The 26,173-nt window shown below is 40.5% G+C and overlaps 1 protein-coding gene across 3 annotated transcripts in view; it reads left to right on the top strand.

Moving 5' to 3' along the window:
• The window catches only part of CTBP1 (C-terminal binding protein 1), a 364,798-nt gene that overhangs the window by 137,590 nt on the left and 201,035 nt on the right, over positions 1–26,173 (top strand). The window lies entirely within an intron of this gene.

The following is a 26,173-nucleotide window of genomic DNA, read 5'->3' as shown; positions in this document are numbered from 1 at the left end:
TCGATGTTGATTCAGAGAACCAGTGATTCGGCCATAGACGCAACTTTAAATGTTTTTTCTACTTATCTCAAGGTACGAGGAGTGGCTCATGAACACTGTGATGCTGGGGGAAATGGAGCATCCCAGAGGAGTATGGAGGGCGGGGGGCGTGCTTGGCAGCAAACTTGGAAGTGGACCAGAATTACTTCTGGTCCACTTCCAGGTCTGCCATTGAGCACGTGGTGGCACCCCCCCCCCCACTCCTTCAGCTTGGGGATGGGCCACGGGGGAACCTTGTGTACCCCCCCCAACCCAGGAGGCACCAGTCGTTGGGGCAGGGGGGCCTCCCAGTGCACTCCCCAGCAGACCTGGAAGTGGACCGGAAATGCTTGTGGTTCACTTCAGGGTCTGCTGTTGAGCACAGTGGGAAGCCCCCCATGCTCCTGTGGGATGCCCCATCTACCCCACCATTGCAGCATTCATGAACCACCTGGTACCTTGAGGTATGTAGAAAAAACATTTAAAATGGTGTCTATATCAGAATTATTGAATCTTTCCAAATCTCTCTGAATCAATTTGGAGGGTTCTGGTTCAATTCAGAGAGATTAAAGGGTCTCTTGATTCAATTTGGATTTGGAGATTTGGCGACCAAATCAGGCCGAATCTCCGCCGAATCAAATCAGGGACCGAAGCTTCGCACAGCCCTATTACCCACCTGTTGGAGGCTTTCCTATGAATAACACTTAGAAAAATGAGTTTAATTTCTTTTAAATCTTTATAATATTGCTTTTTCTTTGGCTTAATGAACATTTTATAAATTCTTATCATTTGCTTGATAGGTCTTACCTGTACCTAGTCATTTACATCTTATTTGTATTTCATTAAGAAATTTGCTATTAAAAATGTATTTTTAATATTTTAGTATTTCTGGGGGTCAACAGCAAAGAGGGCAGAAGTACTGCAGAGGAGAGAAGTGGCCAGTTTGAAAGTGTTGGCCCACTGCTCTAAAAGGTTGTTGACCTCTGCCCTAGTCCATTCCCATGATTCACTTTAAGTAAAAGACATTCAGATATTTTATATTATATACGCTCATTAAAATAATAGTCGTCTTTGTTAAGCAAATAAGAAAAATAATTGCCAAGATAACTCCCTACAGTATTGTCAGTATTTGATGAATACTGTGCTCCAGTTATATTGTAATGATTGTTTTGGAATATGTAATTGTAGAATTCTGCAGATTGCAATGTGAGAACGTTTACAATATTGCAGTTTAAAGATTTCATACAATTTAATGTTTACTAAGTTTCATCATGTAATTTGTTTGGAAAGGATTAATTTCAACACTTTTGTATAAGTAGGAAAAGTGAGTTAATCCTTTACAACTATGGTAATTTTGTCTATGGAAAGCCTAAAAATACAAAGTTTATAAACACTTTGTGAATAAGAATCATAAGAATGTAGGTTTGGAAGAAACCTCAGTATATCTTTTACTTCAGCCCCTGTAGTGAGACAGGATCAAGTACGTCTCGGCCAACCCCAGCAGATGCTTGTCTAGCTCATTTTTAAAAAAACCTTCAGTTGAAAGTTTTAAATGCAGAGCAAAAAAGACAGGCAAGGTCCTTAGACCAACATGGCTACAACCAAAAACCCAGCAACATTGAACAAAAAAGAAAAGTCTAAGGGTGGTCTTATACTGCAGTTCAAAGGTGGGGCTACAGCTTATGTAGACGTATCCAATAGGGGTGTGCGAAATGGACCATATTCGATTTGGATTTAAATGTTTTTTCTACAGACCTTGAGGTATCAGACATGGCTCGTGAATGCTGCAACAGTGGGGTGGATGGAGTGTCTCACAGGAGTGTGTCCATCCCTGCTCCCCCCGTGTGCTTGGCGGCAAACCCAGAAGTAAACCGGAAGTACTTCCAGTCCACTTCTTGGTCTGCCGTAAAGCACATGGGAGTCCCCACCCCCCGCACCCTCCTAGCTCAGCTATCGGCAGCAGTGGGAGACCCCGGGTGCCCTCCCAGACCCAGGAGGCACTAGCAACAAAGCCAGGAGGGAGGTCCCTTGCATGCTCCCCGGTGGACCCACAAGTGAACTGGAAGTGCTTCTGGTCTACTTCCAGGTCCGCTGCGAAGCACGCTGGGGACCCCCCGCGCTCCCATAGGATGCTTCATCCACCCCACCATCTCAGCATTCACAAGCCACCCGGTACCCTGAGGTGTATAGAAAAAACATTTAAAGCTGTGTCAATGTCCGAACCATCAAATCACTTTGAATCGATTCAGAGGGTTCCGATTCAATTCGGAGAGATTAAAGGGTCTCCTGATTTGATTCGGATTCAGAGATTCGGCTGCCAAAATCAGGCCAAATCTCCCTCGAATTGAAGCAGCAACCGAAGCTTTGCACAGCCCTAATATCCAAGGTAGCTTTAAACAAGCTAGCTCAAGTACAGGAAGTCATGTAGCCAAGGCAGCGCAGCACTCAGTGTAGGAAGCTGAATATTTACCTAATTTCTCAGATGAATTATGCAGCCTCACTGAGCTCAATGTTGCTGTACTTATTGTTTTTGGTACCCTAGCTTTGCCTAGTCAACATGAGCAGCAGTCACCGTACCCTAAGTCAGTGTAGTATGTGTAACGTGTAGTAAACTCCATGTTCAAGCAGCACATTTTGTATGTTGTAGGAATAACAAAAGCTTCCAGTTTTCCAGTTAATACACTGTGGAATGGCAAAAGTAATGTAATAGAAAGAATTTGCTAATTATTTGAAACAATAATTAACTTTGTTAATTAATCGCAGAGACCTATTCCTCCACACTCATTAGACAGGCTGTATTAGGGGGACTGTAATAAAGATGGGACAGTTCCTCCAGGGCGGGGGGAAACCCAGTTAAAACCTACACTACGGCTGCATGTGTCTTTGTCTCTGCACACAACAGTCTGTGGATATGTTGTCCTAAGCCCTTGTCTAGGTAGTGAAGCCTATCAACTTAGCAAAGAGAAAAAAATACTCCTTCTAATGGTTGCCTAACAGTTTTCTTTTATGGGTCTTTAAGTCACTGTTCTAGGGTAAGTCGACTTAATGGCTGTAGTCGGCTTTTTTGGGAGCACCCAAGACAGTTTGAGCAAGAAAATTACCAGCCTGAGAGAATTAGTGATCTGATCTGCTATAACCTGGTTTTCTTCTGTTCCTGTAATTTAAGAGGAAAGACCACCTAATTTGGCTTGTAGGGAAACCTGAGATCACACAAGACAGCATCTAGGAACAAGGAGTGCAGGCCATAACTACCGAATAGGAGATTATATCCTAGACAGCAGTGCCAGTGAAAAGGACATTAGGGGTCACAATGAACAGGCTGCTGAAGGTGAGCTCCCAGCACACGGCTGTGTCAAAAAAAGGCTAACATGATCTTTAGCTGTATGCACAGGAAGGTAGTGAAGAAGAGTAGGGAAGTGATTTTGCCTCTCGATACCACTTTGGGTGAGGCTGATACTAGAATATTTCCTGCAATTCTTTTGCCTACGTTCTAAAAACAATGTTGAATAATTGGAGAGGGTGAAGAAAAGAGCCACAGAAGCAGTTTGAGAGATGGAAAAAATATCTTCCAATAAGAAACTAGAAGAGTTCAATTTGTTTATCTCAGCAAAAAGAAGAGGACTTGATTTCTTTATTTTAGAGTTTTCACAGGGTGAAAATACTGGGTACTAAAGAGCTTTTTAGCTTAATATTGAAAGGCATACCGAAAACCAATGGTTGAAGATGGAAGCAGACAAGTGTAAATTAGAAATTATGTACATATTTTTACCAGTGAAGGTGATTAAGCCACTGAAAAAATGGCCTAGCAGCACAGTGGATTCTCTCTCTCTCGATGTCTTCAGATTGAAAGGCCTTTCTAAAACGGTACATTGTAGTGAAATTAAGATGATCAGGTTTAACGTGGGGATAATGGGTAACATCCTGTAACATTCAGGAAGGTAGACAAGATGATCAAATAGTCCCTTTGGCTTTCTACGAATTAAATATGTATGTTATCCATCTGTCTGTTTTTAAAGATCCTTGTTTATTTAATGCTAAACCAACAGCAAAAAAAGAGACTGTATTTTAAGAATTATTTTATTTCATGATCGTTGGTCGCAAGTTCCCAAAGTTTAAAAAAAAAAAAAAAAAAGTTGTGCCTGCAGAGTCAGAAAAGGATTGTTAGAAATGGGACAGTGTACCTGGGACCCAGTGTATGAGTGGTAGCATTGGGAGATTCCACCCCAAGATCGGTAATGACAACAGATCTAATACATGAGGGGTGTTCTCAGTGAGACCAGAAAGGGGATATTGCTACAGAGATCTTATAATCCTGATGCTTAACCTCTTTATGTTATTATGTGCATCACGCCATGGCATATTCGGTCCTTGGCTTGTGTGGTCTCTTCTACAGATTATTCAGTTTAATTTAACAATTGTATTTCTATCACCCAAAGGATAGAATTATTACTGCAAAAGACACACCTGTGGACAGAAGAAAAGATGTAGCGGAGAATTGGTGTTGCTGACTGCATATGCGTATGTGCGTAACTGTTAATTAAAAGTCATTTTAGTATAGGAAATAAACGCATCGTTATATTCAATGCAAGTAACAGAATCAAAAGCACCCCGGGTTTTGTACCAGTTACTGCTTCTACTGTGGCTGATTATACACAATCAGATTTATCAGTCAGTCTATTTTTAACTGGCCTCATCAATACATTGCAATAGTGTTCTCTGCAACGGTAAGATTTAAAGGTTGTACAAATAACTATTAGCACTTAAATTGTTTTAGAAAGTTGCCTTTTTCATCAGTTATCTTAAAAATGTTCTGACCTTTCATCATCCAGCATATGTAACAGAGAAAGTAAAGATTTAAGCAAGTAATAAATTCACTGGTTCCTAGCATCTGGTTCAGGAGTGGATGTTGGTGAATTTTGCCCTCTTGATGGCTCTTGTCATTGAAATATTAGACATGACTGGGGAGTTCAGTCAGTACAAGTGCTTCGCTAGTATTCAGTACATTGAGAAACCCCCAGGGTTGACACAGGGGAGAGCTTCTCCGTTTCAGCTGGCTGAATGAACATTCTGATGATTCCTTGTATTTTGGAAGGAGCCAGCTGTTAGGCTGTAATTCTTTCGTATGTCTCAGGGAAGACTTTTTTCTATAGTGTGACATTTTTCTGTGTGGAATCTTTTATTAACTTTCCTTCTGCGCCTCAAATAAGTATGTGTTAGGGGAAAGCATGCTAATATTATTCCTTGAAAAAAAGTAAGAAAAGACAGTTTCAAAAATTAATTAATCTCTTAAGAAGTGAAGTAAAGGCTTAGAAGGGATTTGGTTTTCTAAAGCTCTTCTGCCTCAGTTGTCCTAATTTGTTACTTACTAAATGTATCCGTTTATTTCATGGAGTCCCTTCCTAAGTGTTTGCTTATTGGTCATTTTCAATAAACCCTTATTTACAGACTTCCTTTTTTATCCATGAGACATGACAGAAGGACAGCTGTCAGTGTGCCCCCTCAGTTGCTGTTTTCTGTTTTAAAACGGCTTCTTTTTAGTCTTTTCAGCAACTGATGAAACCTTATGTTTCAGCCTATAAAATGAAACTAGGTTTGTTTACTTCCTCACTCCATTTGCAACTTACTGTCCACTATTATTGATTTGGGAACTCTTAACTAAGTGGTTACTAGCTGCTTAAGCACTTGTGTAAACCTGTTACAATTTTCATTCATTAATGAGGAACAAATCACTGTAGGGGAAGATGGGTTGGGGGGATTGTTTTTGTTTTAATTTTTACCACAACCCCTAACTTGGGATTATGAACACTAAAATAGAAACAAACTAAGTAGTAATTCAAGATAATTATACCTTTCTTAAGACTTATACATTCATTGTACTATAAAAAATAATTATAGTCGTAAAAGTTGGTGTGCATTTTGGATTAGAAGCATGCATTCTTATTTTTGGTTGTCAAAACCAAGATATTTTCAAGACATTAGTGGGTTACCAGTCACTGTTGTTTTGATATAATATATGTACATTTTTATTTATATATAAAATATAAAAATCACTTTTTATATAATATATATAAAGATACATAACTACACACAAGTAGGTACATAGATGTGTGTGTGCACTGTAGCATTGAGAGAGTTTCCAGTAACAAAAAGAATATGTTTTATTTTTTTGTTGACAACCATGTGTTTGCAGTTAAATGTAGGTATAATCCTCACACTATTGCAAAGAAAGGCAGATATATTTTTTGTTTTGGCAATTTACTTTTTCAGTATCAGAGTTCAGGAGTAATGAGATTTTCCAGACAAAATTTCATCATTGTAACAAACAAAAAAGTGTATTGCAAAACAGCTTCTCTTCTGAAAGAGTGACACAACCATGTACTCAATATGTCGTATTCCCACTCCCAGTCTGTCCCATCTTTCACATGGATGAAGTTCTTCCAAGGGCCACTGCAGAGAAATAATCTGGAGCTATCAAATAGCCTTCTGTGCTCTTTGAACCTAATTTGGACCAGATGGTGAAGTATTTGAAACTATAAATATGCTTGCCAAAGAAGCCAGTGACTTCAGCTTTACCTTCTCATCAGAGTTTGGTGGCTAAGGCAGCTGTTGCTCCAGAGAAAACCTGCTGTGTGCAGGAAACTGCCTCCTATCTGAGCTAAGCATAAACAATAGATATTTGAAACATTTGTCTAGTTTTCTTCTCATTCAAAATGTGCAATGATTCTACTTCTAAGAAGCGTAAGATACTTTAAACAAAGGAGCAACTGAAGGCTTTTTAAAATACCTTTGAGTCTGCCCCCAGTGTAAAACAACATTTGTCTACTGTATTTACATGAATTGAAGACAAGGTATTTTCCCTATTCAACATGAGGAAGAAGAAACCTCATCTTGGATTTGAGTACCAACCAGGGCAGGTGCTGCTGCAGCTCCAACCCTGGCTCTGACTCTGGCCCTGCCTGGGGGAGGTGGGCAGCCATATACTGCAGGGGAAAGGGTAGAGCGCACCTGGGAGACCATGCAGTGTGGACATGGGGAGTGCCGGGGACATAATGTGGAGTGTGGAAGGGAAGCACGGGGAGACTGTGGGATGTATGGGGGGAGGGAAGTGTGGGAAGACCGTGTTGTGTGTGGCTTGGGGCTAGAGCCAAGGCTGGAGCTGCTGCCTCTGCTGCTGCCTGGCTAAAACCAGGACTGGAGCCAGCATATACTTGTGCCCTGGGGGGCAGTTGACAGCAGGGAGCAATTGGCTGGGGTGAAAGGGGCAAGTGGTGGAGGAGAAGGCTGCCAGGGGGGTGCAATTTAAGTGGGCAGTGAGGGAAGGCAAGTGGCATGGGGGCCAGGCACTGGGGCAAGGGTGAATAACATGGGTGCTGGATGCTTGCCCTCCTGCCACTGCTTTCTCCACTGCTTTCCCTGCCACAGCAGTGGGGGGACAAATTTAAGATGACCTTCCAATTATTAGATTCTGGACATGGAAAATTGTAACAAATTTAGAATTTTCCATGTCAAGAATCTAATTATTGGCAGGTCATCTTAAATTTTTAAGTCATCTTGGAATTTGGCAAATACAGCATATAACATCTATTTTATTTTTTTACATGTGTATACTTGGATTGAAATTTTCTGCAGCAATATTAATTGTATTAGATTTTAAACGTCCACTATTTGTATGGGAATTGCAATAGAGACTGCAGTTCCAAAATGTTCAGTTGTGCAACAATATTACATTTCTCAAACTGAACATCTTGTATTAAAAAAAACATGTCAGACTTAGGAAAAGATTGTATTTTCCTATAATTGTTTCATAAACAATAATGGAAAACTATTTAAGCAGGTATACTATTCAAATATATATGCTTTACAATTTATTTAAATACATTCATTCAACTTCCTTTGTTACATAATTTCTAAACTATTGCAGGCATTGCTCTCTCCAAACATAAAGCATATTAAAAAATGTTTTGGTCATGGTCTGGTACCAAAGAAATTTTGTTATTTGGATGGGATAGTGTCCAAATCAGTGTAAAAGCGATTCAACCTTCCACACTTTCCTCTGTTAGTAGATAATCGAAAATAACTCCATTTTTTGTTCTGCATTTTTCTTGAGAAGAAACTGGCAGTCGTAACGAATCTTGCCAAATTTGTGATGATTTTTATATGGGGAAGGATCAGTCCCAACATTAAAACAGAATTCCCAAGCCATTATACCTTGTGTGTCAGAAGCCTGCAGTAGTGGGACAAAACTAATGTGCTCCCTTCAAATTCTTGAGGCTGGGAGTAAATTGGCAGAATTAAAATAAAAATAAGAATTTTAGTCTTCAGTCATTTCTGAGCGACTGTCAGAGTCACTAGCAGAGAGGAGAGGAAGGGTGGCCTGTGGTTTAAAATGAACAATGGTAGGTTAGGAGGTCTGAGTTCTGTTCCTAGCTTTGCCTTCGATTTTCTCTGTGATCGTGGGCAGTTCAACTCACAAGTTTCCTCAGCTGTAGGACTGTGACTCAAACCTAGTGGAGAGATTCATTGCTCATTAAAAGAGGGCTTGAATGACTCATCAGTGTTTATAAGGAAGGAATGCAGTAAAAATCCTCTGAGATACATAAAGGCAAGGATTTTTGTAGGTAATATCAATTACTTGACCAACTGCATAGTTGGGATAGACTTAGATAAGCTTTTGAACGTAAAGCATTATTCATCAGGTCTCACATGCCTACATATTTTTTACCTTTGGTAGATCTAAAGTACAGTCTACTTAGGGTCAAGTCTTTTTTTATTAGCAGCTTCTGACTTTTATGAACCTGCATGTTTAAAGTACATCACTTTGACATTCCTGCTAGAAATGTGAAAGTATAACATCCCTGACTAAACTTCCCCTGAATGTCAGTTTTCTTGTGTTTACTTTTGTTCTTAAAGGATTAGTAAACTGTCAACTGTTTGGAAACATGTTCTTAGTCTTCATGCAGATGTTATTTCTAAAATCTATTGGCGGAGATGCTTTTCAGAAATGCAAGAGGTTTCCGGTGCCTATTTATAGCCGTGCTTGTGAATGTATATGATTTCCTGAGGGATTAGCAAAACTAAATTAAGATATGGCAGTCAGGTGTATGCTTTCTCTTAATGAATGAGAAAGTCTGAGCTAAAGCAGAATGAATCATGAAATAATTTTTACATAATTAGACATGATTTGATATTCATTCTATGAATTAAAATTCTTTTTATTATGCTAGGGGAAGTAATTTTAAGGTTTAGTTAGTCCAATTTCTGCAAATATCTACATTTTCTATCAGAAGATTCTGTTAATGTTTATTAAAATAAGCAGGAGTCTAGAATGGCATACTATTCGCAGTTTAAAAAAATGTTTGTTGGAAAGGGTCAAAATATGGAGTATTTTTATTTTACATTTTTTTACGTGCTTTTGGATCCGCATCATGATCCAGATGATTACTGAGCAAATATGAAGACCACTCTGGGATATGACGTTTGTGGACAATGTGGTCATTTGCACTGGAAGTTTAGAGGAAGTACAAGCTGGATTGGACCAATGGAGAGAAGTGCTAGAGGAAAAAGGAATGAAGATTAGTTGATCCAAAATGGAATATATTCAGTGTGATTTCTCTGAAGTACCTGATGTTGGAAATGGAATAATTGATGAGAAACATGTTTAAAAAGTTGACAAGTTCAAGTATCTGGGGTTAACCATTCAGTGGAATGAAGACGTAGATGAAGAGTTGAACCATTGAATAACAGCAGGGTGGACAGGCTGGAAATGGGCAGCAGGAGTATTATGTGACAGGAGAGTATCAGTAAAGCCGAAGAGGAAGGTCTACAAGGTGTGTGCCTCCAGCACCATTGTATGGAGCAGAGACATAGCCCCTGAAGAAAACTCAAGAAAGGAGACTGAACGTGACAGATGAGAATGCTCTGATGGATGTGTGAAGTAACAAAGATGGATAAAGTGAGGAATACTTGCATAGGTGGTTCGGTGAAGGTCCTGGAGGCATCTAAGAAAGTACAAGAGCGAAGACTGGCATGGAATGGGGATGGTCAAAGGAGTCCCGGAGACTATGTGGGAAAAGAAATTACCAGAATGGCACTACCAGAGAGGAGGGGAAGAGGAAGACCGAAGATGAAATGGAGAGATATAGTGGAGAGGGACGTGAGAGAGGAGGAGTTGGAAGGAGAATATATATATGACTGAAACCAGTGGAGAGCAAGGATCTGCAACAGCACCCCGTTTAGACAGGACAAATGAGGGGAAAAGATTTTTTTTAACATTCTTTTACATTTATTTAACATAGGTTTAATTATACTTCTGTGTCTAATTGGCAGGTATTTGCCAATAAGAGCTGTCTTTTTTATTTTTATTTTTTATTTTGGTACTCAGCATTGGCTAATTTCTTCCTTTTTTCTTCTACAACATCAACCTTCTTCCACAAGGAAGAAAACTAAGTAAATGATGAAGTCATAGTGAAACTGCTCAGCAATTATTCTTTTTGCTGGTTTTTACTGTTTGAACCGCAAGAAATAGTTGTGACTGTTAATTTTTTCTAATGATCAAGTTTGCATTATTTATCAACTAAATTATTTCAATAGGGCCTCCCAGGAAGAACTGTCCATAAATACATCATATGCAGAAAATTTCTACACAGCTTTATTGCCTGCATTTTTTTGGACAGACTTTAACATGTTGGGAAACTTGGCCCACTGAGGCTTTGTCTTGCCCTTCTGGAATGGTTTTTGCGTGTGCTGGACCTCACTTGGTATCTCCACAGCTTAGAAAGGTGCTTCAGAAAAAAACTTTCACATGGCAGAGCAGTTTCTTATGAGCAAGGAAGAACCAGTCAGAGCGGTAATGATGGTAGGAACTTCAGAATGGGAACCAAAGTTACCAGACTGTGTTGTATTGGGGTCAGGAGAAGGCAGTGAAGTACAGCAGAAGAACATTTGATGTAAAAAGCCGTGTAGGGTAGGTCATCTCTGTATGCGTGTGTATAGTTTGAGCTGCAAGTTAAGAAAAGAGTTAATTCAGGGTCTTTTATTCTATCTGGGGCATGTATTGTAGATAGCCACAACAGTGAATGGCAGGTCACAGATTTTGGCACTAGAGGGTGGTTTCCTGTTGATCAGACCAACGTATGTTGGTTGCACTCTTTTGTTTCACTCCCATAGTTCTCAGTGAGGTGCAGCATATCCTGACATTCACGCAAAGCTCCAATAGGACTTGCTGTCCCATGTCCAGGAGTTTAACTCCATTTGCAGCTTGGCAGTTTAATTGTTAGAAACTGCTAGCTATTACTTACCTGGAGGATGGAGAGGCTAATTTTTCATTTTCGAATCCACAATTGGCTGCTCCCTCCCCATGTCTAATTGACCCAAATGCTGTCTGCGACTCCTGCAGTAGAAGAAGCACCTACACTAGGGGTCTTGATTTGGCTTACCCTGGTAGAGCTGAAATAACATTAATTATAGTGAGATGGTTTTGAAAAGGGTGGGGGGGGGGGTTTCGGTGTAGAAAAGTTGAAGAAGCTATAAAGTTAAAGAAGCAAAAATGTAAAAGGTCTGTCTGATATAGGAAGACTTTTTCTTTCCTGTTTCTCAGCAGCAGGTACAAGGAAGGTACAAGTTATTCCTTTCATCAGGACTAAGGTTTCAGTTGGTCTGCTATAAAAGATGGAATATGTTGGGAGACAGCTGTAAACTGTAATAATTTGAACTCATATTCTAGCTGACTGATATAACTTGTTTTTTGCTGAAGTGTTTGCATTATTTTAATCTTTGACTCTTATATCTTTGGTGTTTGAATGGAAAGTCATTGTTTTCATATCATATCTAAAGGTGGCTGCCATGATGCCTTGGCCTTGTTAGACATTATTGAATATTCAAGACTTTTTTTTAGCTGGAGGTGAGAAGGTCTTTAAATCTGTGTGAGCATTTTTATTTTATCAGTGTCTCTGCTTGAAATGAACTTGTCTTCATTCTTGGTACTTGGGTGTTGAATCCCAAGAAACTTATCCAGTGGACACTGCTCAAAGGAAATTTGTTTGTCTTTGACACCTTGCACTGACTGAAACTCGTATGGTTTTTACTTCACCCTTGAAATGTTGGATTGCAAGTGGATATTTTTTTCTCCAAGTCTGTAGCTCAGCCAAGGCAATCTAGTCCTCTGGTTAGAAGGGTTTCTAATCCAGTATTTCTGAAATTAAAACGGTGGCATCTCAGCACCCTTTGTTCTACACACAAATAACATGGTATTTAGAAAATGGATTTTAGATAGTGTGCTACACTGTGCTCATCTCATGTGTCATTCCACGGCTTCCAAAGCTCTCTGTGGTGTATAAGCAAATGTTACTAAATCACTAATACAGTCATCTGCAGAAAGCTGAGCAACTGTTTTGCCTACAAGAGATTCTTCCTGAATATAGTCAGTAGCACTGCATAAGAAGTGGCAAAAAAATGCAGTCTTGTGCCTGGAAGTAGATTTATCAGAAAGTGTTCTGTATGACGGTAACTTCAGATGCAGGCATAACAGTAGAAATCCATTAAGTTTTAAAAATTTCCAATCAAAGTCTATGAGGATCTGTAGTTATGGCTTCGGACACTAGTTCAGATGCTACAGATAAATCAGTACCTGCTATTTAATAATCTTGTAGTAATGCATTTGCAAAACTGTAAAGATTATACTGTAAGTACTTAATATTGCAGTGTACTTAATATCAAAGTGGGGGAAGACTAGCCTGCTACCACATGTTCTTCAACTCCTAGCGTGCTGCTGAAATGAAGGTCAGGTACCCCAGGATATGCATGATGTGAACATCATCACTCTCTACAAGAACAGGGGAGACAAAGGTGACTGCGACAACTATAGGGGCATCTCTCTCCTCTGTATCACAAGCAAGGCTTTTGCCAGTCATCTTGAAAAGCTTGCAACAACTTGCTGACCACATTTACCCAGAATCACAGTGTGGATTCAGAGCAGGGAGATGAACAGTGGACATAATATTTTCCTTACACCAACTGCAAGAAAAATGCAGAGAACAAAATAAGCACATAGCATTTGTCAATGTGACGAAGGCCTTCAACACTGTCAGCAGAGCAAGTTTGTTTAAGGTCCTGGGAAAGATCGGATGCCTCCCAGCATCAGATGCTCCTTCTATGAAAACATGCAGGCCACAATTCAGTTCAATGGATCAACCTCTGACAGGTTTGAGATGAAGAGTAGAGTGAAGCAGCTTTGTGTTCTGGCACCTACACTCTTTGGGATCATAGAAGCATAGAAAATCAGGGTTGGAAGGAACCTCAGGAGGTCATCTAGCCCAACCCCCTGCTCAAAGCAGGACCATCCCCAACTAGATCATTGCAACCAAGGCTTTGTCTAGCTGGGTCTTAAAAACCTCCAAAGGTGGAACTTCCACCTCTCTGGGTAACCTGCTCCAGTGTTTTACTGCCCTCCCAGTAAGCAAATTCTTCCTAATATCTAACTTAAACCTCCCTTGCTGCAACTTGAGACCACTGCTCCTTGTTCTGTTAGCTGCCACTGGTGAGAACAGTTCAGCTCCGTCCTCTTTCAAACCACCCTTCAGGAAGTCAAACCCCTTCTCAATGTTCTTAACCCTACACTAAATGAGCCCAGTTCCCTTAGCGTCTCCTCAGAAATCATGTACTTCGGCCCCCTAACTATTTTTGTTGCCCTCCATTGGTCTCTGTCCAATTTTCCTTTCTCCAACTTGGAATGAAGTGTGGTTTCCAAAATCTCTGCTGTCTTCTCTCTAGAATGCCCTTTCCATCAGGGTTTCAGGAAAGCTCTGAGCTGAGTTTCTCTTCAGTTCAGGGGAGATAGTCCCTTGGAAATTTGGTGCATGTCATGTTTATTGGAAATTAATCAGGCAGTCAGTCTATCAGTCAACTGCTCTCCTCGTCAAGAGGGTTAGTGACATGACCAAATGCTCTCCACTTGGCTCTGTCTGTCAGCCTTGTCACTGTTTTTATATGTTTGGAAATTAAGTACACCTATTTCATTTGTTTTGCATTAAAAAATCCTTTCATATTTCAAAAAGGGAAGAAATACAGTGAGAGGGTAAATCAAAACACAGATTGTTGTTAGTCATTTAGGGTCAAATTTTCAAGCAGTTCCCAGTCTGGCCTTAACATTTGCAACTATAATTTTTAAGATAGCCTTTTTGGTGCTACAATCATTATCCGGTCAAAATAATGACATTTGGGTATCTTAGCAGCCTTTGTGTTAAAGACTGAATTTGAGATGTTGGCTAAATAGTATTATCATTTTCCATGTTTGTCCATGCATAACCATTGAATTTGATTTTCCCCTGAAAGCAGCTTCTTATCTAGCATGTTGTAGTCCCCTAGTATGTTTCCAACACACTGTTGCATGGATTTTAAATCTCTTTCATAAAATAGGCAAGCCAAACCTATGATGTCAGTAAGCAAGCACTGAAGGTGATAGCAATAAAAATGTAGTGAAGCTGATGTTGATAAAGTACGCAGTAAACCACTTTCATCAGAGAAATGTCATTTGGGTAAATCGACTGTCAATATCTGTCAGTGATGAAGAAGACCTGTTGTTGTGGAATTTTTATGGAAAACTTCCCAACTATATTCTACGGTACAATAATTGTTAGCATTAGGGCTGTGCGAAGCTTCGGTCCCTGATTTGATTCGGCAGAGATTCAGCCTGATTCGGTGGCTGAATCTCTAAGTTTGAATTGAATCAGGAGACCCTTTAATCTCTCTGAATCAAATCGGAGAGATTCAGAAAAATTCAGCAATTTTGACGTAGACTTAGCTTTAAATGCTTTTTCTAGATACCTCAAGGTACCAGGCGGCTTGTGAATCCTGAGAAGCTGGGGCGGATGGAGCATCCCACAGGAGTGCAGTGGGCTCCCCAGTGTGCTTAGCAGCAGACCCAGAAGTGGACCAGAAGCATTTCCACCCACTTCTGGGTTTGCTGGGGAGTGCGTAGGGCCACCCCCCGCACCTCCCAGCTCAGCGACTGATGCTTCCTGGGTCTGGGCGGGCAACCAAGGTCCCCCCATGCACTCCCTGGCAGACCTGGAAATGGACCAGAAGTACTTATGGGCTCACCGCTGAGCACGCAGGGGGCACCCCCATGCTTCTGTGGGACGCTCCATCCGAATCAAATCAGGGACAGCAATTCGAATCAACAAATTGGATCACTGTCCCCAGTTTGGGCTGAATCCGAACCAAATACTGCCCATTTTGCAGCCCCTAGTTAGCATAGATGCTAATATGCCTTTAAGTTATTATTGGATTATGCTGTCACATTATATAAACAACAAACATGCTAATATAATAAAGAGCTAGATTTAGTTAATGTAAAAAAAATTAATATTACATTAAGATTGCGAAGTTAAATAGACAAAAAAGGTCTGGCTTCTAATGTAAGTAACTACAATGCTATGGTTTGTGTTCAGCACACATACAGTTTTAAGATTTACAATGAACAGTAGAACCAGTGATTTTAAAAAATACCGTACACGTGAAATGTGTCTGACTTACCATTGCACTCAAAATAAATTCTTAGACTTCAGGGGTGTTAGTGATTTTTCTAAATCATTTCTTGAAATTGCATGGGTCACAAACTTCTTTTTCTTTATAATTGTAATTTAACTCGTGCTTTCTTTCCTAAGGGTAATTCAGATTAAACAAACATATATTGTATTTTGCTAAAAGGAGTTCTGTGATTTGTATTAGAGATGGGAGAACACATCAAAATCTTCCAAACCCACATCAGCCAGTAATAAGGTCTTTTTATACAGTATTTACTTTTTTTTTTTTTTACTGGCATTTTCTCCTTTTTTTACTTATTTCACTGTGTTTGTTTTTCAGTTTCAGCTCTCCACCCACTCCTTTCTTCAAATTCTAATAAGGAAAAAACATTATTTTAAAATGAAAGGTTATAGTAGTAGTATTTTTATTTTATTTCCTTGTTTTTGTAATTAAGAAGAAAATAAAAAGAGGTGAGGAAATCTTTAGCATAGTATTCCTTAGCTGAGGAAGACCTGCCAGAGGCCTGATTATCTTTGCAAATGTTCCAGATGGCTGTCTGGTAAGGGCACTGTGTAAGACTAAAGAAGGAATTTGTAGAACTCCAAATGTATTAAATCAGTTTTCTAAATGTTTTCATTGGTCTTTAGTAAATTCTGTAAAACTAGAAATATATATTTGTAGGTGAGCCTTGCTTTAGTTTTGTTAATGCAGAGTTTCAGTTAAAGTGGATAATCTTGACTGACTTTTACTCAGATAAATGAAACATGACTGAAATGATTTTATTCAGACTTTCCAAATATGTGTCTGTGAGTTTAGAACGAGCTGTTATTCTAGCTCATCAAGTTGACCCTTACCCATATTCAAGGATTTTTTCTTAGGTCTGATTGTAACCAGAGCTTTAAAACTAGAATTGGAGTCTGGTCTAGGGCATTAAAGTCAAGCTCAGACTCTGCTCTACCTGTCCCATCTAGCACTAAAAAATCTAAGATTAACAGTTGTTAAAGAGTGCCTTATAAGAAAAAAATAGAGAAAAATATTAAATCAGAAGTATATGGTATAAAATTGCATCTAGTCTCACTGCAGGCAGCAGTAAGGTGCAGTCTTGTATTTTCAGATTTAACGGTATCTACATGCATCTTCAAGAAGATTCAACTAATTTCAGATATGTGGGGAGCCGGAGGAAAAGCAAGGGCAACATTGGACACCTGCTGAACCACATGGGACAACTGACAACTGACGCCCAGGAAAAAGTCAACCTATTAAATGGGTACTTTGTGTCAGTCTTTCATCAGTCCCATGGGACACCCATGCCTGCTATGGGACAGGGAGGTCTGGGTGATGGAGATCCCCTGCCCTCCATCAATGCTGACCTCGTGAAGGAACACCTTGGATACCTTCAAGTCAGCCAGCCCTGACAACCTACACCCCAGGGTACTCAAGGAGCTGGCAAGCATCATAGCTCAACCCCTGGCACGGATCTTTGAAAACTCCTGGTGCTCTGGTGTAGTCCCCGAAGACTGGAAGAAGGCCAACGTGGTGCCTATATTCAAGAAAGGGAGGAAAGTGGATCCGGCCAACTATAGGCCCATCAGCCTGACTTCTATCCTGGGGAAGATCTTAGAAAAGTTTGTTAAAGAGGCCATCCTTAATGGACTGGCCGACGCCAACATCCTGAGGGATAGCCAGCACGGGTTTGTGCGGGTAGGCCTTGCTTGACCAATTTCATTTCCTTTTATAACCAGGTGACCTATCACCTGGACAAGGGAGAAGAGATTGATGTCATATATCTTGACTTCAAGAAAGCCTTCAATCTGGTATCCCGTGATCACCTCTTGGCGAAACCGGCCAGTTGCGGCCTTGGTTCCACCACGATCCACTGGCTGGGAAATTGGCTCCGTGGTCGGACCCAGAGGGTAGTAATTGATGGAAGTCAATTGTCATGGTGCCCTGTGACCAGTGGGGTCCTCCAAGGCTCTGTCCTTGGACCGATATTATTCAACATCTTCATTAATGATGTGGACATTGGAGTCAAAAGCAGACTGGCCAAGTTTGCCGACGACACCAAACTCCGGGGCAAAGCATCCACACCAGAAGACAGGAGGGCAATCCAGGCTGATCTGGACAGGCTCAGCAAATGGGTGGACAAGAGCCATGGGGCTCTTTAACCTGGAAAAGCACAAGCTCAGGGGTGATCTGATGGCCACCTATAAGTTTATCAGGGGTGACCACCAGTTTCTAGGGGAATGTTTGTTCACCAGAGCGACGAGGTCAAACGGTTATAAACTACTGCAAGACCGTTTCAGGCTGGACATAAGGAAGAATTTCTTTACTGTCCGAGCCCCCAAGGTCTGGAACAGCCTGCCATCGGAGGTGGTTCAAGCACCTGCATTGAACACCTGAGTAACTGCTATGTATTCAAGCTCAATTATTTGTACAGTACCATAAAGTTAGTTCCTGCCTACCTTTTGTTAGCATCATGTCTCTTAGAAGAAACCTATTCTAGTCGCCATGCCCCTCTCCCTCTCTGATTCATACTCTTGAAAAGAAGTCACTTTGAAGTGGTAGATAAGATCTCATATATTATCACAGTAGCTCCATATTTACTATGGAATCATCATAAATTTTGTTGTGAACACAAGCTTTATAGGTGACTTTTCCGATCTCTGTCTTTCCCAATTATAATAGACATTGGGCATGTTTACACAAGATGTTTAACGTCACATTAGCATAGTTTATTCTAAAGTAAGCATGTGTGACTACACGTGCACACGCTTACTTCACAGTAAACCTCTGTAATCCTGAGTAAATTTCCTACCTGCAAACACAAGTAGTAAATTTCACTCCGGATTATCAATGGCACTGTAGCGCTCATGTAGACTGCTGCAGGTTAGCCATGCAACAGGGGGCAGTAGATAGCTTCCTGCCCCCAGGAGCTGCTGGGGTGGGCTCCAACACAGGAGGCTGGGCGGGAACTATGTCTCCCTGCCCAGGCAGCAGGGAGCTCCACACCTCCTGTTCCTAGGTTGTGATCAGGGAGTAGGGGCTGGGAGATCCTTATCTTCTAGCTCTCACTCTGCCATTGCATCTGGGGAGTGGGGTACTGGGAGCTTCTTATCTCCTAGCCCGATGTGCGTAGTCATGGGGCTTGGGCTGGAAGACCCTTACCTCTCAGTCCAAGTTCCACAGTCACAGGGCTCGGGCTGGCAAACCTTTTTCTCCTAGCCCAAAGTCCATGGTCGTGGGGCTTGGGGTGGGAGACCTTATTTCCCAGCCTAAGCCCTTTGTCTGTGGAGTTTGGGCTGGGAGATAATGGTCTGTGGAGCAGCAGCCTTGCAGTCACAGAGCTGACACTGGGAGCTCCAGGCTGGCAGGGGCTGGGGAGCCTGTTTCCCCACAGCTGTATGCCCACTCTGCTTGTCCCTGAGACGATGTCCCCCTGCCCTGGCAGCAGGGAGCTTGTAGCCCCCACTCCCTGATCATGGAGTGGGGTCTGGGAGCCAGTTGGAGCTTTCTGCCAGCCCCCACTGTGCAATCACATAACTGGGGCTGAGAACAATTGCCAGCCAGCCCTAGGCTGTGCAAGAAAGGAGGTGGAGGTGGCTGGGGACTGTCCTGTTTTGGGCAGTCTCCAGTCAGCTCCAGGCTGCACATACAGACTTCCCCCCCAGAGCGCAGGGCTGGTCAGGAACTGTCCCAGTCAGGGGCAGGTCCTAGCCCTGTGCCCTGATTGGATGATCGAGGCACGGGCTTGGAAAGAGCTGCAGGTGTGGGGTAGGTCCCAGCCCCCTGCCCCAATCCATTGGTGGGGCAGGTGGTAGTGAGCTAGCTGCTGGCTGCCCCATGGCGAATTGGGGCAGGGTGCTGGGACCTGCCCATCCCCTGCAGTTCTTTCCCTGATTGGGGAGCCAGGACCAGGGCCAGGAGCTTGCTGCTGCTGGGGCAGGGGGACGTTGTCCCCACTCCAGCAACAGGTAGCCTTCTAGGGCCAGGAGACATCCGTTTCCTGGCCCGGTGCTCCCTGCCAGCCCTTGGGCTGGGGATCTGGAGTTCCTGCCCTGTTGGTGGCAGGGTCCCATTGCAGGGCTGCAGGGAACTGGATGCAAATCTGCTCCCTAACCGTCGCATGTGTAGTCGCCTGCCCAAAAAGCCTTACTCCAGCATATCTTACACCAGCATAAATTTGGGCCAGAGTAAGTGCGTGTGTGTTGTGCATAAAACATAATATAAAACATATCCACTCGCAATCCACTTAAGGTCTGGTTTTTCAATTTCCTCTCGACATTTAAAAAGCTTGTTTGAACTTGCATTGGCATCAGTTTTCCTTTTCATTCACTTGGCCAGAATAAAGTGAATTTACATGTTGATAGCTCCATCTTTCTTGTTGTGGAGAAAAATGGTTCTCTGCTCTCTTTCTCTGAAGTCAGGCAGAAGAGAGGGTAGATTTGCACTTTACCAAAGCTTGTGCTATACATTTCTGCTATAGTTAGTCTATAAGGTGCCCTGCCTTCTGCCTGACTTCAGACTAACACAGCTAACTACCTTTCTTTTCTCTGAAGTTTCATCTACAAAGCCATAGACATAATCTGTCTTAATTTTAAAGCAGTTAAAATTTTCCTTAATTCTTTCTTTCCATGTAATATTAAATCAGTTTTCTCAACTGACTGTACATGCTAATACAGAAACATGAGAAATTTCAGCCCACAGAAAATTTACATTTATGATTAGAAATCCTGGTTTTCTCTGATAAACAAACAAAAAAAAATTAAACTCCAGTTTTCAGATTTTAAAGAAGTTAACCCCAGATCTACCTTTTTCTGTGATTTAAAATGAAGCACCATTATAAGATATCTATCTGTCTGTCTATTAGTGGTGTTTTATTTTAATGGTGCAAAAATGTGGATTTTGGGTTACTTTTTTTTAATCTGAAAATACGGGATTTTTTTATCAGAGAAAACCAGGATCCCTAGTTATGATATAGAACAGATTTACTATTGTTTCCACTACTTCAGAAACTGTCATTATGAGAACTTTATGTTTAAAAAATGAATGTGTAACCAATGCCTGCCAACTATGTGTTCAGGAAAAATTAGCATTTTTAAAATGTCACTTAGGATCTTAAAAAAATGCAGGCATGTCTGTTTTAGTGGATCTACCAAACAAGAAAGCACAGATTTATTGTAAAAACTAAACTAGGTTAAAATCAGTGGGGGGTTTCTTGTCAGGTTTGAATTTAAATTCTAAAGTTAATTTTAAAAACTGTGTTCTAGGCCTAAGGCATAGTTGTCAGTGTCCATTTATTAAATAGATTTTCCCTATTGAAAGCAATGCTGCGTTCAGCAAGATTTTAATGCATTGTTAGAATCAAATTTCTCATAAGGTCAGCCTAACCAAGGACAGGTCAGAAGATACCAGCTATTCAAGATGGTGCATAATGTGTGAGATACGTAATGATTGTTAGCATTATTGTCTTCTATACTGTAATAGCTGATAATATTTTCCAGCTCAATCAGATTTTTTTTATTTCCAAAAACAGATAATGAAATAGTTACAGAAAAAAACCCGCCAAGAGTGCAGCAAATCTGCTCTCTTACTACTTGGATGCCCGGTGACTGCTGTGGTAGGTGTGATATAAGAAAGCAAGTAGAGCGAGCAGTCTAAATGGGAACCCAGACTTGGGTGCAGCACAGATGAATTATATTGAAGGTGATTATAGTTGTTGATGGTGTTTAATGGACCTTCTGTGGAAGCAAAGTTATAGCTCTTCTGCTTTAGCTTTAGCATGGAGCTGGTATTTGAAATGCTGTATCATGGTACAAAATTGTTGTTAATTAATAGTTGTATTACAGTACTGTGCAGACAGCAATTAGTATCAGGGATTACAGTACTACTTACAGTACATATGAAGGTAAAGAGCTTACTACCTGAGACCATATACGCCATACTGGTGATTGAAGAAATATGATCGAATCCAATATATGCAGTTTAATTTACATGTCATTTGTTTAAATTAGATAAAATGCTACTTCATCTCTTTGTCATTGGAGCTATGCCAGTCTGCACTAAGTGAGGATCTGGCTCAGAATTTTTCCAAGGTCTTGCTAAATATTGCATGTTAAAACAATGCAGTTTTAAAGCCATCTATACAGTACTCTGTCAATAAAAGTCTTGTCCTGATCAAGTTTGTAAATGTTACTTTTGGGATAATTATCTGTATGAATGAAGCAGACAGAGCTAGCTTTGCAATATTCCCTTTGTTGCTGAATAGTGTCTCAGTGTGCATTGAAACACTTACACATTCAGAAGGAATATTATTTTCCTTTTGTAAATTGTTCACACTGGTTAAACTTAAATTTCCAAACAACTTCTTGATCAGTAGATTTACTGGCACTGAAGGTGGCTGAACCTTTGAAGACCCAAATTCAAGAATAATCTCTAGACTATTGGCTGTCATGCTTAAGGGCTTTGTGGAAACGATGGGTTTTAGGAGCATTGCTGGACACACCACTCTCTTGGCACATGCTCTGCAAAGCTATTTGTGGATTATTACTAGCATCCTGCATGTTAGCTGTAGATAAGGTGCCTTGATGGGAAACCCATGTGATCTAAAAACCAATGTCAAAGGCAGTAATGTAAAAACAGAGTTAAACAGTGCATCCTAGAATGCAAACGGAGAACTGACCTTAACCTGTGCTAGCGTTAGGTACATGGCTTGAACAGGAAGGAAGAGCTAATATACCTATGCCAGTGTCAGGCTTACGTGCAAAATAATGAGATAAATAAATGTTTTAAACCTGGCTACCTGCTGTGTTTATTCATATCCGGTTATCTCAAAATGTTTCCAGGCTTAACAAAATGATACATCTTTAATGCTACCTATCACGCAAGCCAATCTGTGTTAGGTTGAAAACTTTGTGCCAGCATCTGCTTGCCTTACCTTTAGTAGAACCTTATTCCCAAGGTGGCCCATTTAGTCCAGGAGACTGCTCAGGAACAAATGTCCTATGAGGTTTCCCCAAAATCTATCAAGTTACATTATTATAACTAGTTTCCGACGTTGGAATCAAAGCCTAGAGCCTAAGTTATAAATCACTATTTGCAATCTGATAAAATTACAAATTGCAAAACGCAGTTTTAATTATATGATTGAAATACAGTATTCATCAAAGTCTGACAATAACATAAGTAGGTATCTGCAATTAATTTTAGTATTTGCTTAACAAATAGAATTTCTACTTTGATAGGTGCATATAATAGAAAAGCATTAGTTTTGAAAGAAAGACGATTGTTTTCTATAACTGCCAGCTACATGACTGTAATTTAGAGGAACTGATAGCTCTCGTAAATAGAAATAACTAAGACTTATACATCCAACAAAAAATAACAGTTGATGTCCAGGGGTATCAGTATTAAATTGTGTTGCATTGCCTATATTAAAATCTTTTCCCTCCTATTGTTTTAAGTGATCTATCCATCTTAATATTTTTCCTGTGTCTAAGCTACTCTCTCTTAATGGCATCCTAATGCATTCTGAATTGACACATTTCACATCATTTAAACTCTGCTTACCTATTTATCATGCATAGGTCATAACACAATAAATGAAAGTCACTTCAAGGATCCTTTTGCTATTTTTCTAATTCTCTGTTGCCATACTATAAATAAATTATAAGTATTCTAGTCAATCACTGTACAATTCTGATAGGCAAAAGGCTTTTTCTTTCTTCGCACCAACATAGTGAAGTTTTGAATGTGTTTTTTATTTCCTGCTATTCTATTTGTGTCAGCTTGACATGATATTAAAAACTGGGAACTGAAATGTTTTGTACAGCTGAGGTTGGCCTTGTAAGAAATGCAAAGATGACCTGGTTAGTGTAGCATCTATTTTAGCATAGTTAGAATATCAAGACACTGCTTACTGAGGCCAGGATTATATGTCACTCACTCTTGTCAAAAATTCTATGAATATTCAATGAGGATTTTAATGTATTGTCATCAGGGAAGCAATTTCTATATAGTCATATTAAACATGTTGTCATCTCTTCAGTTTAAATACATTGTTTTGCCCATGAAGTGACCTTAGGCAATTTTAAAATGGTCTCATTTTTTCTATTTGGCTTGCAACAAATAAATTAGTTTTACCTAATATGAATAAAATCTAATAGGAGATCTAATCCATTCCCATAGGGTGAATCAGAGCTCTAATAAATAATCACGATTTGTCTTTGTAGTTTACCTAGAAACCAAAGATCTTAGATGCAGTCAAGTAGCCTGTGGTATAGGAGTTGTAAGACTCAACTTTCATATGAATGTTATATTTGCGAAGTAGTACCTATTCATTTAGCTTCATACTCTCATTGAAGATAATGATGATTGCATCTTGAAATCATCATGCACTGCTTCTTTTAATATATCCATCTATGTTTAGGTGTCTTTATAATCTCACTGTGTAATCCAGCTTCTAATTTGCATAGCTGAAGATATGTTTATATTCTTGGGTATCGACTGCCCTGTAAAAAAAAAATTACTATACATTGAGGTATCTGTTCTGAAGTTTACTTTTCTAGGAATGCTCATTTTCTTTTTGAAATTACAGATTTGAAAAGCACAATTATCTGCCTTTTTCAAATTATTTTGAAGGAAAGAATTGGTCTTTACAGTACAGTGACTTTTTTGCAGTACATACTAAATTACATACCTATTTTCCTTCAGAAATCATAAATGGGCATGTATGTGTGGTATAAAAGATACTTTTTTTAGTGAGCTATTTCAGATGGAGTACTGGAAATGTCATTTAAACTGAATTGTGGATAAGAGACTTGTTTGTTGTATGAGACGTGAGTGAGTTGGAGACAACAGATTTATTGTTATTTGGTAAAGAATAACGTGACTTCAGTAATGTGTAGTGAAATATTGTACTTACAATGATCAGCTGAGAAAACATGTTAGAATATAAATATGTTTTGTTTAAGAAGCTGCTCATTAGAAGAGTTGAACAATATAAAATGATAAGCATTTCTTTACAATGACTTTACAGCAGATTGCCTGTTAACTCACTTAATAAGAATTATTGGTTGGTGAAAGGTTAGTAAAAATATGTTTTACACAAAATTAAGTTATCTGTGTGGGCTAAGATTTTTCATAAAGCACTGGTAATTGTGGATGCCTCTTCTTGTGTGAGCAGTTTGAAGAAACTTGAAGGTCCTGAAGTTTCAGATGGAGCTTAATCCATGTTTTTTTATCACAGAGAAGTAGGGCTGGAAGGGATCTCAAGAGGTCATCTAGTCCAGCCTGCTGCTCAAAGCAGGATCATCCCTGATTAAAGCATCTGAGTCAAGTCTTTGTCTAACCTCCTGTTGAAAATTTCTAACCTGATAAAACAGATTTTATAAGGTATCTCAAACCATACAAACAAATTACGCAGTTATTCCTTGATCATAAAAGTCTTTAACTAAGCTGTATCAGATCTGTATGAATAAAAATGGTTGGGTTACTATCTGGGCCTATCCATCTGTATGCCTAAAGCATATCAGATTCCAAGGTTTGTAAGATGGCATTCTCTTCCTTGAATGCTGGATTTGAGAGAACTTTTCCTAATTCCTCCCTAGGATTGTTTCTGTCTTTATATAAACCTTCTGAATTATCTAATCAGCTCTCATGAGTTAAGGGAAGGATTTCCAGCACTACCTTTACCCAGTTAGATTGCTCGAAGGGCTGGCATGACCTTTTTCATTTGAACATAGACTTAGTTGCATATTGCTTGAAAAGACAAATTTATCTAGTGAAAACACAGTGCTTGATTTAAATCCCCAGGTAGAAAAACTTCACTTAAATTGGCTGCCCATACATGTGCTCAGATATGGGGGCTGGGGGAAGGAGGGGCTCTTTTGAATTATAGTGGTTCATGGACAGCTGCTCTAATTAAAATGGCTCACTGTTACATGTATTAAGCCTCCCTGTGTTTCAAAATGGCCACGGGGGCACTTTAACTAAACCTTGTCAAACGAGCTTTAGTTAAAGTGCTCTTACAGCCATTTTGAAATGCAGGGGGGCTTAATACATGTGACGGTGAGGTGATGCTGAGGTGGTCTAATTAGAGTGTGAGCGAGCACATCTGTAGGCAGCCATAGATGCAGTGCAGCTCGGCAGGGCACTGTGCACTGTCTGGGAGCTGGGGCCACTGGGGCTGAGTGCTGCTGAGCTTCAGCTGACTGCTGGAGCTGCCCCAGCTCCCAGACAGCGCACAGTGCCCTGCCGAGCTGCACTGCACCAGCATGATGTGACACATGCTGCGCAGGTGCCAGGCGGGGGGAGTGGAGCGACATCCTGGCTGCCCCCCACTGCCCCACGCTGCTTGGTGGTGGGGGGAACTCTGCCATGAATGCCCAGAGGCCTCAATTGCCACTCATGCGGCCGGTGAGTGCAGGGCTTTTTTAAAAATTATTTTTAAGTGCTGGGATACTGGGGATGGCTGCGGGTGGGTGGGGGGCGTCAGGGGCAGGGCCAGGCAGGGGGGAGGAGATTGGGAAGCAGGAACTGCACAGGGGGAGCTCTACCATGTGGCCCCAAAGCCCCTGCTACAGTCCCTGCTACAGCTGGTGAATGCGGGGCTTTTTTTTTAAGTGCCGGGAGGCTG

The sequence above is a fragment of the Gavialis gangeticus genome, unplaced genomic scaffold (genome assembly GCF_001723915.1).
Source record: "Gavialis gangeticus isolate Ggan-Ray unplaced genomic scaffold, GavGan_comp1, whole genome shotgun sequence".
Lineage (NCBI taxonomy): Eukaryota > Metazoa > Chordata > Crocodylia > Gavialidae > Gavialis > Gavialis gangeticus.
The sequence above is the reverse complement of the archived record's forward strand: the minus strand, read 5'-3'. Positions and strand labels throughout refer to the sequence as shown.